Genomic DNA, 17,077 nt, shown 5'->3' on the forward strand with positions numbered 1-17,077 from the left:
ATCCATTTCTTTCTCAGTAGGGCATACTAAGGACAAAAAAAGAGTAAATGAACAATAGATTCTGTGGAAGCTTTACACGCAGGGCATAAATCAACTACTGGGGGACACATGGACCACCTAGAGCAGAAAAGGTTAGTAGGTAGGATCTTATATCTAAACTGTAGAAAAAGTTTGCGTGCCAGTGGAGGAGTAATTTCCTCTATAGATGTTTCAAAACGTGGGAGACATTTAAAGGATAGAAAATCATTTGTTGGACCTGAGAAATTCTCTGTCAATTCCATTTGAAATATTTTTTCCCAGTACATTTTTTTCAACTTCTCTCTCGAAATGCTGCTCATAGTTTCTGGGCTAGACTAGAAGCTTTCCATCCCCAGTCTCCCCAATAAATCACGCACGCAGGAGTACCACCGTATTGATGAAGCCTGGGGGAATCTTAAAAGATCCTTCAGGGTATCACAATAGGGATCCGACTTTTCTATTGTCCACAGCCTAAACCAAAATAATAACATTTTATAATTTACTTTATGCTTTAGTGGTTTGTGAGCAATGTCAAAGTAAAAAGGAATCGGAGGGGAACGAACAGGAAGGTCAACCAGTTATCTAAGAAACCGATTTTCAACTGTAGGTAAGGAAACTAGGGTACTAGAGCCCCAGAGCTCAGCACCATACACTACCCCACCCAAAACCTTAGTGTTGTAAATTATAGAGGGTGGGGGGATTTGCCTAGATACAGTGTGCTTATGTGTGCACATTGTTGTATTAGTTGGAGTTTTGATTTTTCCACCTGTGGGCACCAGTTAGTTGATGGAGTGAGTCAGATACCCAATTAATCAAAGGCTTCGACCTTCTCCTATTTTGTACTGCTGGCCCACATTGGCCTAGTCCTTGCAGCACTTTTACCCTTATCAAAAATCATGAATTTAGTCTTAGTTTCATTTAGGCTAAGCCCTCTTTCTTTACAAAACTTTAAAAAAATCATTTAAATAGCTGCAGCCCATGTGGAGATTTTGAAATTAAAAGGGTATCGTCAGCAAACAATAGTACCGGTACTCTCACTAACCCTATTTTTGGGGCATCACAGCCATCTTTATCTAAAAACTCAACACCCCCATTAAAAAAAAAGAGTAAAAAGGGTCTGTGCCAACACTCGTCCTTGTCTCACTCCTCACTTGACTGGAAAAGTTTCAGTTACTTGACTGTTGGCACCCCATCTAACCTGTGCTGAATTTTCTGAGTGTAATCGAATTAAAAAGTTTAAAATATTATTTGGAACTCCCATCTCCAATATCACCCTCCATAGTTTTTTGCGTGGAAGTAAATCAAATGCCATGCGCAGATCCACAAAGGCCAAATAAAGCTTTCCTCCCATCACAACTACTTCCTTCCAATAAATACAGATCAGCCGAAACACCTGGTCCAACGTGCTGATTTTGGAACGAAAGCCCGCCTGAAAGTCACTCTGAATTTTTGCTTTCTTTATCTAATTTTGAGCCCTTCCTAAAACCTGCTTACAAAAGATCTTCTGAACGTAATCAATAAGGCTAATGGGCCTGTTAGTCATAGAGGAAGATTTATCCCCTTTTTTAAAAATGGGCACTATTTCAGCTATCTGCCAAGAGGGTGGGATAGGGGCACCTGTCAAAATAAAGTTGGTAATCCGATTTATATATAGACCCCAGAGCATTTTATCTTCTTTGTACAGATCATTGGGGATTCTGTCCCGGCCAGGGGCACTTGCTGACACACAGGAGGATATTGCTATTAATGTTTCCTCTAGTGGGATAACCAAATTTCCGTCTTCACACCCCCTGGGGAACTCCATTTCCACTAATGCATCACTAGCTGTATCGGTGTCGTCTCCATAGAGAGGACCAAAATGTGCAACCCATTCCTCCGGTTGTACAGTATATTCAAGTGGAGGTCCTTCCCTTTTTAACCAGTATGCCACTTGTCTCCAGAACCCTTTGGGGTCACTATCCGACAGGGCAGTGTGCAAAGAATCCCATAATGAGTCCTCCCATTCCTTTTCTGCTTTATCAATAGCCTTTTTGTATCCAGCTATGCAAGTAGAAATTTCTACATGAGCCCTTCGTTTGATTGCAGCAATAAGCCCCCCTTTGCCTCCTACAGTCCTGGTTAAACCAGGAGCTCTTATTATCGTGCTTAAAGCCAGTACATTGTCCCTCTTTCCTTCTTGGTTTTTCTGGTTGGCTCAATAAACCTCTTATCTCATTAAAGAGAAGGTCATGGGTAGACCCTAAAATCGCAATGGCATCTTTAGTACAAAGAGCGCTTAGATTCTTAATCAGCTGCCTTGCTTTAATCTTCACTACTGATGGTCACTTTCTGTTCTTTTCACCACTGTCATGTCAAATAATTGAGGCCATAGAACAACATTTTTAAATACCCACACAGTCTCCATCCAACAGTGAACTGAGGTTCTCTTCAATAGAAAAATGATGGTATTAGTGTGGCAAAAACTGGTACAAAAATCATAGGTACCAAGTAAGTTAATGCTCCACCTAGTCTCCAAACTAAATAAAATGATCAGAGGCCAACCCTTCTTCATGCAGCAAATAACACCCCACCACCACCAACCCTCCGCTGGTAACAGATAGATAGCAGACCTGAACTCCACACTACATAATTTGAAGCCCCATCTTAATTTAGATGACCTTAAAGTAAGAGATCAGGACAAAATTACACAATGGTTAACCAAAGCTGTAGAGTCAACCATTCCAATCTCAAGGAGCAAACTGAACTCCGGTAGACCCCCAGTCCAGTGGTTTTCCGAAACTTGAGAGAAATTGGAGGAAAGACTATGATGTGGAAAAGAAGGAAACCTACAAACAAGCTCTGAAGGCATACCATCTGTTATGTAAAATAACTAAAGGTGATTTTACAAAAAGTACTATTCTAGAAGCACAAAACAATTCTGGAACCCTATTTAAGGTTCTAAAGGATCTAGCGGGGCAGCTCATCAACCAGAACCGCCAACGCTGTCTATATCACAGTGTAATGGCCTTGCGCAATTCTTTAGTGACAAAATAGCTAACATTCACTTATCCCTCGGTAGTGATGAGGTCTCACATGTCTCCCCGAATAGAATCCCGAGTTCCAGGGTAAGGATAGACCCTCCCGGGAATCAACTGTCGAGCTGGCAACCCTTAGACCAACAGTCATTTGCAGACACTCTCAACAGCATCACATCTGGTTCCCCAAATGATCCCATTCCAGCTGGCATCTTTAAACAACTTGACCGCGATGTACTTAACGTCATTAGAGTATTACTAAATACATCACTAGAGAAAGCGATACTGCCGGCTGTATGGAAACACGCGATGGTAGTACCACTGTTGAAAAAAGCAAATAGCGACCCAGAGATACTGTCGAACCGGTATCACTGCTCCCCTTGTTTTCTAAAATTTTAGAAAAACATGTAAACAAGCAATTGGGGGAATACATAACCACCAACAAGCTATTACATCCATCGCAATCAGGATTCAGAGCAGGGCATTCGACCGAATCCACCCTACTGGGAGTCACAGAAGCGATCCATCTAACGTTAGACAATGGGGCACGGCGGCACTCATTCTTTTAGATTTGAGTGCCGCATTTGACACTATATCCCATGAAACACTACTAGAAACCCTAGAAGGAATAGGGATAAAGGGTACAGCACTGAGGTGGCTAGAAAATTTCTTAGCTGACAGGTCTTACCAGGTATTTTCCAAAAATAACTCCTCCGAGATCTTAACTTCCCCACATGGAGTTCCTCAAGGGTCAATCCTGAGCCCCCTGTTATTTAATATTTATATTGCCCCTCTTGCGTACATAGCGGACAGATTTGGTCTGACAATCTTTTCATACGCGGACGATACACAACTGGTGTTCTCCTTGTCATCAACCGATAAAAAGACTCCCTCTTCCCTTCACTCCGGATTACAGAGCATGGCGCAATGGATGCACTCCAAAAAATTAAAACTGAATGGAGACCAAACCAAACTGCTCATATTCGGGGACCAGAAAGATCTTTGGGGTCCAGTTCATTGGCCTACTGAAATGGGGCCTCTCCCGAGAGCAGTCACGTCCGCTCGTACTTTAGGAGTAATAATACATGACAAATTGTCAATGCGTACCCAGGTCACTAAAACAGCATCAGTCTGCTTCGCCATTCTCAAATGGTTGAGAAAAATCTTGTGGCAACTCTCCGAAGGGGCACAGAGAACTGTAGTGCAAGCATTGACTGGGTCAAGGCTGGACTACGGTAACATCTTGTTCTTGGGGGCCAACAAGGAAATTATACGCAGGCTTCAGGTCGTGCAAAATGCGGCAGCCAGGATACTTCTCCATCTACCTAGGCGAGCACATGTATCGGAACATCTACGTAATTTACATTGGCTCAAGATTGCCAACAGAGTTAAATTTAAGGTGCTATGTTTCATGTACAAAATAAACATAGGAGAAGCACCAGCTTATCTGTGCAAACTGGTCCATAAATACATCCCGACCCGGAACCTCCGATCTATCCATCAGGAGAGATTTGATGTTCCTAGATTCAGGCGAGCAAGACTAGGAGGACGCTCCTTTGGTTACTTGGCGCCAGCACTATGGAACTCAATCCCGCTTAATCTGCGCCTTGAACCTAACTATATGAAATTTAGGAAAGGTGTCAAGGCATGGCTTTTCAACCAAGAATGATACTATGAATCTATGACCCTATGGAATGTTTTGATCCAAGGCGCTGGGAAACCCTCAGGGTAGCTGTTGCGCCATACAAATGGAATAAATAAATAAATAAACAACTGGCTTTCCTCAAGAGTCCTAGATTTGTTCTCTGCTTTTGGAACCCAAACATTTCCCCTGTTCTTGTTCTTTTCCTGGTGAGTAATTTTTGTTCTTCCGCACTGAAGCTTCGTCAGAAATCCAGATAACGACAACCTAATGCCTTAAGGGGTGCAGTATTTATCTATAAAAAGGAGCATTGAAGCCATGCCCAGTCAGTTTGGCCTACCAGGTTAAACTCACTGCCTCAGCCAACCGAAGTGGATGTCATGTTTGTAATCTTCTTTAATGGGGTTTCCCATACTAGGGGACGGATAGTCAACAGCAGCTCAAGAAAATGGGGATTCCTAGGCAGGCACAGCAGACTCCTCTTAGTGGGGTCTTTGCGAGACGACTCTGGACAGAATAAGTATTGCGGCCAATAAACGCTTGAAGCTGCTATGGAATCTGAGGTGCAGCCTCATGGGTGACTCCAAGGATGGAAAAGCTGGAATGAGATCACATTTTACTAAAATATGGCTGTGATTGTTTCAGATAGATGCATATTATAAATAATTATTGTTAGAATAGTTTCGAACAGTTGCAGGTTCAGATGTTATGAACATGTCTCTAACTGCTTTATGAAGTTACTGGGCCCACAGACTAATGTTGTATCAAAAATATGATGTATTACACACAACGTTTTTTTTTATATACAAGAGCATACATCTCGAACGTTTAACATCATTAATCATTGTAACAACAGTAGGAGGCATTTGTGGCATGGCACTCATATAGTTCAATTCCTGTTTCTTAAATAACGCACATCAAGTCGAACTGGGCTCTTTGCTATCAAGAAAGGCCAACATGGGACTACCTGATGGATCAGCATGATGATTCACATGCATCATTCATTGTCCAGATGGGGCCATTGCATGGATTCTTTACAACTATTATACCAGTTGTCAAATATATGACCATGTCACAGACTAGTCCTAAAATCGAAGAGAGCCTACATTTTTTCTGTGTAAATCAATGCTCATTCTTTGGTTAATATGTGGATGCAAATAAACTAGTTTCAGATGAATGGGGGAGATGACGGGGATCATATGTTTTGTTTCTGTTACCCCCAAACCCCTTTTACCCTCCCTGTGACCTGGTCCAATAATGGAGCACTCTGCCATTATCTGTGGTAAACATGTCATTGGAAGATGCCATGGATTAGTTTAATTACTACAAGATAACAGTGAAAAAGTGCTGGTCAAAGGCTCTAAATGTCTGTGTTTCACATCCTCATTCTAGGAATTGTCACACAACCCATCAGTAACACCAGGAAATTTGCCCCGTCATGAACAAGCTGTGAGAGACTAGTATCTGCCAGAGGTGAGCCTATCCATCTGGAAAAGCTTTCAAAATCTAATTGTTAGCTAATTGTATGCTGCACAGGAAGGTGCTTTCACGGTGCTGGGAATGCCACTTTAGTAGAGATCACAGGAGAAAAAAGTGGCACATCAACATTCGAGAGGTAAACTGGTTGGCCTGGAAAGTGGGTCACTCCACAGGAAGGGAAGCGATTACACACAAAGGACCGAAATAAGACTGGATCGAAGTATCGGCAAATGGTTGCAACCAAGACACTGACACTCAAACAGGATAATCTTTGCTGGGTACTGAGAGCTTGGATATCCCTTGCGTGGATCGAAGATGCTACTGATGAGGAGTCGACAGAAGGGGCGGATTGGTAAGGCTGGCACTGGGGAAATGGCCGAAGGGCCAGTAGCCGAGTTCTAGATGTGGGCTGCTTTTTTGGGCAGCCTGGGGGCTGACTGTGCTGTTCGGATGCCGCCAGCGGCCCAGTGGGTACCCTAGTTGCCTTTCTATAGGCAGATGGGCCTTTCTCTCGCTGGACCAGCCCATTAATGTATGCTGATTTAGCGGGGGCAGGGGGGCCTGAGCAGAAGTGGTCTCATTTGCATTCATGTGTGGCTCAGCAGTGTGAACTAATCTGTGCATTTTATTTTATCCAAGTGAAGGTAATAAAACATTCCCCCCCACCCCTTTTTTTTCATAAAACTTCTCTGAAGCAGTGTTTTGCCGAAAGTCAATACACAAATGTGGGCCACTTTTTTTTGGTTTGCCCAGGCCGATCTGTGATCCCAATCCAACCCTGGTTGGCAAGTCACAAACGAAAGGACTCAATAGAACCCTTAAGGGATCTTTCAAAAAGGATCAAAAAGAGATCAGGTAGTAAATTAGGCCTTGGACCTAACTTGGCCCTGAGAAAATATATTATGAGGCTCCTACATCTGTTGGCTCTTGAAGTTTAGTTTGTTTACCACCCAGATATTCTTTCTGTTCCATAGTGACGCCTCCACAAGGAAGAAAAGACCATTTTAATCCCAGACAATGCCTACAGATCCTCCTGGCTTTGGTCCCTACAAAATACAGTTGTTTAGCTATCTCCTTACACAAGGGTGTTCCCTTTGACCTTAATGGCCTGAAACTTGGCAAACCAGGTCAGCTACCTTTTGCTGAAGAAATCCTTGAACAGAAGGGAGGCTACAGTTACCTTAGTGTATACCCTAAAAACAACACATTCTCTGGTGGAGTTTGCTTCAGTGTAGGAAATTGGGGTACTGATTGAGGGGCGTGACGCCCTACTCAAGCAGCAACAACAATCAGTCAGGGTGAAAGGAAATAAAACACAAAATTAACCTGTGCTTAACCCTCTGGGAGGTTTGCACAAAGAACTCTGGCGTAACTTCGAGGCAATATGTAAAGTGGTTACACAGCGCTTCAAATTGTAATAATGTGAAAACACAAAAAAAAAGGCTGAATCGATTTGAAAAAATAGAATAAGATCGAATAAATTATTTGAGATCAAAATAAAGATCCAATCAGTAGAACCAGAGATATGCAGTTTCAAATGTATGAGAGAAAATGGTGCCTAGAAGAACAAAGAGCCAACTGGAGTTATCTGGTCACATTGACCTGGTCCATTATCTGTTCACAAGTTCAAGCTGACCGTGATGGAGCGGGGACAGAATACAAGGACCAAGCTAGGCCCACAGAACAAATTAACTTCAAGCCTGGTCGCAGAGCGTTGCGAGGTCCCGCCTCAAGGATGCATTGTGTATTGTCAGTTTCGAGGAAGATATGGGGCTGTGATGCAGAGTCCTGCACGGTCATTGGGAATAATGTCGACAAGGGCTTGGCGATGTTAAGGCCTTTGTTCGCTCAGCTCAATGGCGTTCTGAAGAGACTATGGACTGCAATTCGAGGGCCAGCGGCAGGGTTGCATTGTGCTTCAGTGGTTCTGAAGCAGAGCTGCAAGGAGATAAGTCATGCTGAATCGGTTCTACCTACAGGACTACAGCTGGTTAGTCAGAGCACCTACAGGCCCATTTCCAAGAGTCCATGACTGGGGTTTCACCACTTGTGGGGTAGGACTCGCAGCAGCTCTGATCAGGAGGCCAGCCAACTAGCCTTTGGAACTCACACAGGTGGTCCTTGGTGCAAGATGAATGTCCTGTCCTTTTACTCAGCGGGTCAGTGGAGTAGCAATTCTTCTTGCATAGCAGCACAGCAGGCCTCCAAGTCTTCCACAAGTCCAGAGGTATACTGAAGAGTTGTGTCTGAGGGTCCTTTATTTATACCTGTTGCCCACTTTATAGCAGGAGAATGTTCTGGAGGTTTCCACCCCTAGTGGTGATTGGAAATTCCTGCCTCCCTTCCCCCGGCTTGTCTAGAGTTAAAGACTAATGTCTAGCCCTTTGTGAGTTTGTGGAGGCAAGGATTTGTGATGTGCAAGTGTGGTAGGTGGCAGCTCCTCCCCCCATCAAGTCAGAGATGGCCAATCCTGCCAACATCTTCTCCCTCTTTGTCTCACTATCTGTGAACAATACACAAAGATCAACTGCCCGATTCATCTAGTCATGTGACTCAGAATACAGGCTTCAGGCATCAAATGATTAGGACAAGAAAATGCCAACTTTCAAAAAGGGGTGTTTTCAGAATTGTGACTTACAATCCAACTTTACCATTAAAGAGGGTTTTAGTTTTACAATTCTTTAGACTCCAAACTGGACTTTCCTACTTGCTCCCAATTGAAAATTAGCACTTTTTAAATGTAATAAGGCAACTAAATGTTATCCTATGAAAGAGTTAGGCCTTGCAGTACTTAAAACAAATGTACATTTTCTTTTACTACCAGGACATGCAAAGCTCAAACGTACATGTACATTTTTTAAATATACTGCACCCTGCCCTATGGGCTGGTAAGGGCCTACCCTAGGGGTAACATATGTATTAGGAAAAAAAGATTTAGCTCTGGCAAAAGATTTATTTGACAGGTTGAAATGGCAGTTTAAAACTGCACACACATGCTGCAATGGCTGGTCTGAGACATGTTTTAAAGGCTACTTGCGTGGGTGGCACAATTATGGCTGCAGGCCCACTAATGTGAATAGCTGCTGAATTTCAAGGAGTACGCTTTTTTGATGGGAGTGTAGCATTATCAGAGCATCAATGATATTGTACCTTCTGAGGTACACCCTATCACGAGGAGCATAAATATATACATCTAAAGAAAGCTGAGCAAAAGAAAAAATATATTAAGTAGTCCATTTAACCATTTAAATCAGTCTTGTCCCTGTGCCTCATGGAAACAGTCCAGACCGAACCGCCAAGCCAGGTCTTCCCTGGACTGGAATCAAGCATCTGCTTTCATCAGCCAGGATAGCTGGACTCCAGTGGCCGGTCCGGTCCAGGGAAGACATGGCTCGGCAGTTCGGTCTGGACTGTTCCCATGAGGCACAGGGTCAAGACTGATTTGCATATGGCCATATCTGAACTGGGGTGGCTTGGTGAGCAAAATAACGATGGATTAAACCCAGATCTGTGACATTGGGGTGAATGTTTTGCCATTGTGCAACATTTCGTCCATCATCTTGTGTGTTTTGCTGCCCACCCTATGTGGGAAGGGTATGCCCAGACGTGGGTCCCGTGCTCATTAGGCCCCTGCAGTCAAGCTATCCTGGCTGATAAAGGCTGATAGCCAGAAACCGGTCCTAGGATGCTTGATTCCGGTCCAGGGAAGACATGCCTTGACAGTTTGGTCTGGACTGTTCCCATGAGGCACAGGGTCCAGACTGATTTGCATATGGCCATATCTGAACTGGGGTGGCTTGGTGAGCAAAATAATAATGGATTAAACCCAGATCTGTGACTGGGGGTGAATGTTTTGCCATTGTGCAACATTCCGTCCATCATCTTGTGTGTTTTGCTTTATAGGGCAGTGTACAGAATGTATGAATGAGTGATTGTACCAGAAGTGAAAGGTGTGCACATTCTTTTCTTAGAACTAGCATCTTTCATGTTCTATTGAGCAGTACACTAAAGTATGACGCCTATGTTCCTGATGATATATGGCCTGTTGTGATCCCTGTTAATGTCTCTCTTTTGGTGAGTGTTAATATTGACCCCGGTTTAGGAGGCTAATGATATATAGCTTCTACCAAGGTGTGCTGAGTGACAAAGTAGTAAGGAAGAAAGTGGGAAGCACATCAATAACTTTACACCTTACTGGTGGAATGTGGTGCCACTAGTGTTGAGCTGTGACCTCTTTAGGTGTAATGTAAGACAGAAATGGATAGCAAGTGTCCAAACTGAATCACATATACCAGTTGTCCCTTGAGAATGCGAAGGCTAAAGTGAGGCTCCTAGAATTACAATATTGGTACACTGATTCCTTGGTGACCTTATGGAAAATAACGGGTATGATGCACCAAACTTATGCACTTAACATGACTGAACTTGATGTAGATATACTATGAGCAAGAAAATAACGTGGGGAGAATTCTAACACAGGCTACGGACTAAGTCAGAAGAGTCCTATTTCTGGGAAATGGAGTGCTTTGAAACAATTGTCTAAAGAACTATGCAAACTGCAGGCATTTTACAAATTTAAAAGGGCACCAAAATCAGAGGTTACTCAAACAGCAGAAGTTATAAATGTGATTTTGGTGCAATCCTGCCATGGCAACATGATCCTAAAAGCACCATTAATAGCACAGGAAGTTTCACATTCCCTAGGTTAACTAAAGCATAACAAAAGCACCAAGCCCAGACCTCTTTGGTGGTGGGTTCTTAAAACTCTTTTCCCATTGGCTGACCCACTCTACTTCCACTAGTATACTTAATCTACATCCTTAATCTTTGAGATTAATACTAGAAACTGATGAACACAGCTTTTTGTGAGTCAATCAATCAAGGATTTATAAAGTGCAGCAAATCACCTGTGAGGGTCTCAAGGTGCTGAGTTTTGAAAGCTGCTTCTTGGTGATCTTGGTCATTCGAACAGCCAGGTTTCCTGAATTGCTCGAGCGATGAGGCGATCCTGAGGTGCAGGGGAAGGTTATTCCAGGAGCGTTGGCTGCCAGGTGGGAATAGGAGCTTCCTCTGAGGTGGATTATAGGTGTCTGGTCGTTTGATGGAAGGTCATGCGTTATGTATGCAGGTTCTTCGTTGTGCAAGACTTTGTATGCGTGGGTCAAAATCTTGATCTGGAATCTCTTCTGGGTCAGAAGTTAGTCTCGCTTCTTGAGGTGGAGGTGATGTGAGTCCGTCAACAGGATTACTCCTGTTTAAGCCCATTGCTCCCACAACTACTGCCCAGACCAATCTGTCTTCATAATAGAATGTCTGTCCTCGATTATATTGGGGTGGCTGACCTGTTTGAGAAAGAGCAATGGAGGGTTGACTGGTCATCTGTGGAATTTATTCAAGTAGGTGCAGTTTTAAACATGGCCTGTAGGAATCTGGTAGGGTCTAGCTACACAGGTAAGAATGAATTTAAATGGTTGTATGTCAATTATTTTGAGTAAAGTTTCAAGACAGGACTTCATGTTGTTCCCTCTGCTGTTCTTATTAATTATTAAACTATGTGCTCAACATATTAGACTTGATGTGAAGTTTGCCTTCGAGTTGGCTAAGCTTACTGACTTTGCCATTTGACATTTAGCCGCCCCTACACCTCCCCACCAAATTGAACCTGGCCCTAGAAAAACAGAAGCGTATTTCTGACTTTAATATTATGTGGTGCAAGAAGTGCAAAGCTGGTGGGCATGGACCTCTGAAGCGTTTGGCTGGTGCTGCACTCTGTGCTCGATAACAGTCTCACATTTAAGGAAATCCAGCAATCAGTCAGATGCAGTGATGCAATAGGACACTTGACGAGAAAGATGCAACCCACTTCCTCGCACAGCAGCCTAGCTAAAATGATGGAGCAGCCATAAACTGAAACGTGCTCCTGGTCTAGTGATGGCTGAACTTAGGTAAATACCTGGAGCTATAGGGCCTAAGAAAAGTAGGTGATTGATTACGAGACAAGGGAGAGTCCAAACTGAGAGGTGCTATGGTGGCAGTGACGAAGCAAAAGGGAATAGGAATTGGCAAAGCTAATTGGTCTCTTCTGTGAAAGAGCTTTTGGCTGTGGCAATGTTAGCCATGTTGTATACCAGTGTTGCTGCTGTTCAGCATCTCTAAAGGTTATTTGGGTGGAGTAGAGTGGAGTGGGGGCAGAGTAGGGTAGATTGGAGTGTAGGAGTTGGGTAGATTAGTGCGGTAGATTGGAGTGCAGTGGATTGAATTAGGGTAGAGTGGGGAAGTGTGGAGTGCAATGGATAGAGGTAGATTAGAGGGGAGAATATTTGATTAGAGTGAGGTAGATCGGAGTGTGGTAGATTGGGTGGATTGTGCTGGGTAGAGTGGCGTGGGGTAGAGTGGAGTAGGTTGCTTTGGAGCTGCATAGAGCGGTGTGGGGTAGATTGCAATGGGGTAGAATGGAGTGGAGCAGATTTGATGGGGTAGATTGGAGTAGGGTAGTTTAGGGTGGAGTAGGGTAGTGTAGCTTGGAGTGGGTTAGATTCGACACAAGTGGAGGGTAGATTTGAGTTGTCTGTGGTAGTATGGAGTGTAGGGGAGTGATTTAAATTGAGTAGAGAAGAATGGGGTGAGGTAGATTGGGGTACAGTGAACTAGACTGGGCAGATTGGAGTGGGGTAGATTGGAGAGAAGTGGAGTTGGGTAGAGTAGAGCAAGATTGATGGGGTAGATTAGAGTGCAGTGGATTTAATTAGGGTGGAGTGGGTGTAGATTGGGTGGATCAGAGTAGGGGTGATTAGAATGGGGTGGGGTATATTGGAGTGTGGGATATTGGTGTAGAGTGAATTGGAGTGGGGGAGGGTGAAGTTGGATGGTTAGGAGTGGAGTGAGGTAGGTTGGGGAGAAGTGGAGTGAATTAGGGTGGAGTGGGGTAGATTGTGTGGATAATATGAGTATGTTGGGTTGGAATAGTGTGTAGTGTTCTAATCTAGGACCCTGATCGATACCGTGACCTTATGCCCCTATACGGCTATAAATCCATTTATTCCCTATATTTGCATAACCGTTCAAGTGCAATATTCAGAAACTCGTCTCTGGCCTCACACGAACAGAGCCACATTTCAGAATCGCTTTCTCTGCCACTTCCTTTGCAACCAATTAGTGCAATGACATAGCAGAAGTACTATCTAAGATTCCTAGATTAACACTCTGAGTTCTTCAACAAGATAAAAACTCAGCAACCTGGAAATCCCCGCTTGCTATGTTTTGATTAGTAATAGAACTCTAATGAGCACTGATAGACGATCACTTCCTAGTGACATCTTTATTGACGTCTTATGTCCGAAAACTTACGTCAAACAAGGCACCTTTCAGGTATAAATATTACCAACGTTGCCTTAAGCAAATGCTGTCTCGCTGCTGCTGAAGTTGCTGTTATGCTGATGATACCATAGCTGCTATCGCTACTGCTATCGCTGCTAACTAGCGAACGATGGTGTGGTGAACTTAGGAGCTGAACAGCCGTCCCCTGCAAGAGCCCAGCAGATGCAAGCTGCCCGCGGACGCTGCCCCTCCTCCTCCTCGACGCGCTGAGAGAGACGCTGTCTTTTCTCCTGCAGAGAAATCCAGCTCCGGCGTTTCTAGTCTACCCTTGCGGGTGACTGGGATATCGACCCTCTGAAGGAGATACCAGACCTCCATCATTCTATTCCAGAGGTATGGTATTGACTAAACCCTTAGAGAGAATTCTTGAAGCAAACCTTGGCAAAACCAACTTAACTCAAAGCTACTTACTTACTCCCCTCCCAAGTATTAGGCTTAGGTCAGGTACACTGGGGTAGGCCTAGTTAGAAGCACCAGTTGAGTATTTTAGCCTAATGTATATATGAATGTATATATGTTTTATTCATTTTAAGTCATTGTATGGCTAAGAAACCATATCAATGCTTTTACAGTATTATTTCGCAATACTCATCTTACTGTACGTACTTTTTATAATAACAAGTCTTGCAATTGTGGCAATTCATTTCTCTTGTACGAGAAGAAAGACTGTTCAATAAATGTTACCCTTTATTGACAACGCCCGTCTCTCTATTCTCTACATATTGTGAAAGTAAACTGCACAACCACTGACTGAGTAAAATAACTGTCTATTGTTCACACGACCCTAGAGATTGACTCTTGAGGAGCAAAGTTGTCATGTTGCACGGTTGTTGGAAAACTGAATCCCTTCTTGTCTGTACCAGGGAAGCTGATCACTTCCTATTCAGAGAAGAAAGTTTCCAGTGACCTCTGAGCTAGTTGGTAACAAACCCAATTAAGTTTAGCATAGTCAGTAGAGGCCTGGAAGATCCGCACTTCTACGTCGATACTACTGTTTATGTTATTCCAATGCGCAGGGCCTATTGGGAAAATAGGAACTACACTACAAGTGGGGTATTTTGGAGTGGACTGGGATGGGATGGGGTGGGATGGAGTGGAGTAAATAGGGGTAAACTGGGGTGGAGTGAGGTAGGGGTACATAGGAAGGTGTAGATTGGAGGGGAGAGAGGTTGATTTGGGGGAGTGGGGTAGATTTAGGGGGTTGGGGTAGATTTGGGTGGAGTGGTGTAGTTTGGAGTGGGGTAGATTTGGGGGGATTAGCGTTGATTGGGAAACAGTGGAGCGCAGTGCAGTGGAGTGGACTGGAGAGGAGTAGAGTTCAGTAGATTAGGGTGGGTTGTGGTAGGATAGATTGGGGTGGAGTGGGTAGATTTGGCGAAGTGGGGTAGATTAGTGTGGGATAGATTTGGAGGGAGTGGGGTATATTGGGGGAGATTGGGAAAGAGTGGAGTGCAGAGGAGTAGACTGGAGTAGAGTTCAGTAGATTAGGGTGGGTTATGGTAGCGTAGATTGGGGTGGAGTGGGGTAGATTGGGATGGAGTGGGGTAGATTGGGATACAGTGGAGTCGATTGCTGTAAGGCAGTTTGGAGTGGGGTGAGGTTGGTTAGATTGGAATGAGGTTGAGTGGGGTGAATTTGGGTGGAGTGGGTTAGATTGGACTGGAGTGGGTTAGATTGGACTGGAGTGGGTTAGATTGGACTGGAGGGGGGTAGATTTGAGTGGCATGTGGTAGACTGGAGTGGGGTAGATTTGGGTTAGAGTGGAATGGAGTCTGGTAGATTTGGGTTAGAGTGGAGTGGAGTGGTTTGGGTGGATTGGTGTGGGGGTGGAGTGGATTTGGATAGATTGGACTTGAGTGAGATAGATTGGGGAAGAGTCAGTGGGGTAGATTGTAGTGGAGAAGTTAGGGTGAAGTGGAGTAAGGTAAATAGATTGGATGAATTAGAATAGTGTGGATGGGAATGTGGTGAGGTAGACTGGAATGGGGTAGATTGGAGTGGAATAAGGTGGAGTGGGGTGAAATGGAGTGGGTTAACGTGGTTTGGGGTAGCGTGGAGTAGATTGGGATGAACTAGATTGGGGAAGGGTAGATTGGGTAGGGTGGAGTAAATTGGGGTGGTACTGAGTGGGGTTGGGTGGCGTGGGGTCGTGCAGTAGGGTGGGATGGAGTAGACTACTGTCGATTAAGGTAGAGTAGATTCAAGTGAAGGGGTAGATTGGCGTGGAGTTGGATAGAGTAGTGTGGGGTACATTGGTATGGGGGTGGGGTAGTTTGGGGTAGAGTAGTGTGGGGTAGATTGGTATGGGGTGGGGTAGTTTGGGGTGGAGTAAGGTAGATTAGAGTGGGGTGGAGTGAGGAACATTTGACTGACATGTGGTAGATTGAAGAGTGGATTCGATTGGGTAGCGTGGCATGAAGTGTGGTAGATTGGGATAGAGTGGACTGGGTTAGATTAGGTGAATTGAAATGTGTAGATTGGAGTGCGGTAGATTGAGGTGAAGTAGATTAGAGTGCAGTGGGTAGGGTGGGGTGAAGTCAAGATTGGAGTGAGAGAGACTGAGGTAAATTGTAGTAAGGTACTTTTGTAAAGTGTGGTAGATTGGGGTGGAGTTGGGTAGGTTGGGTGAATTAGAGGGGTGGATTGGAATGGAGTGGAGTAGATTGAAGATGGATGATTGGTGTAGGGTGGAGGGGGTAGATTGGGGTGGTGTTGAATGGGATGAAGGGGGGTAGATACGGTAGATTCAAGTTGGGCGGAGTGTGGTAGAGTGGAGTGAGTTAGAGTGGGTTACATTTGGGTAGGGTAGAGTGGGGTGGGGTAGATTGGGTGGATTGTGTGTGGTATATTGAAGTAAATTGTGGTAGATTGGAGTGGAGTGGAATGGGTGGGGTTGATTGAACTAGATTGAGTGGAGTGGGGTAGATTGGAGTAGATTAGAAGGTGCATTCTTTGGTAGCGCACTGTCATTACAGACAGTACATTTCCAATTGAAATGACCATTACATTTGCACCAAAATACAGCTTTACTGAACACAAACGATAATGTGTACGAATGTCATCACCTAGTATATTGATTTTTTTTTATGGTATTAAAATATTTGTTTCCACCACACTTCAGAATTACAAAGTTGTGTGCTAGAACAAAAAAACATCCTAACCCTCTCCTCTTACATGCGTACTCAACAGCATCGTCACGGAAATTCTCTCACTTTGAAGTCCAAGTAAGAAAAATAAACACCAGGCTCCCAGGAAGAGAGAGTTTGACATTTCAGCTCTGTCTTTGAATGCACAGTAAATGTGACAAGATAAGAAGATTTAAAGGCCTGTTTACCGAAAGCGAGTTTGTGGAAGAATACAGAAAACCAGGTTTGGTTAACGGGAAGGATGTACTCCAGGTGGACAGCTTAAAGCTAAATTCTAGTCTTACCACCCAATGCCCTTACCTACTCTTCGATCAATCAATCAGGGTTGGTAAAGTGCAACTACTCACCTGTGGGTGCTGGGTTAACCCAAAAAAACAGGTCTTGAGGTCCTTCCTGAACTG

This window comes from Lissotriton vulgaris, chromosome 2_1, assembly GCF_964263255.1.
Source record: "Lissotriton vulgaris chromosome 2_1, aLisVul1.2, whole genome shotgun sequence".
In the NCBI taxonomy this organism is placed as follows: Eukaryota; Metazoa; Chordata; class Amphibia; order Caudata; family Salamandridae; genus Lissotriton; species Lissotriton vulgaris.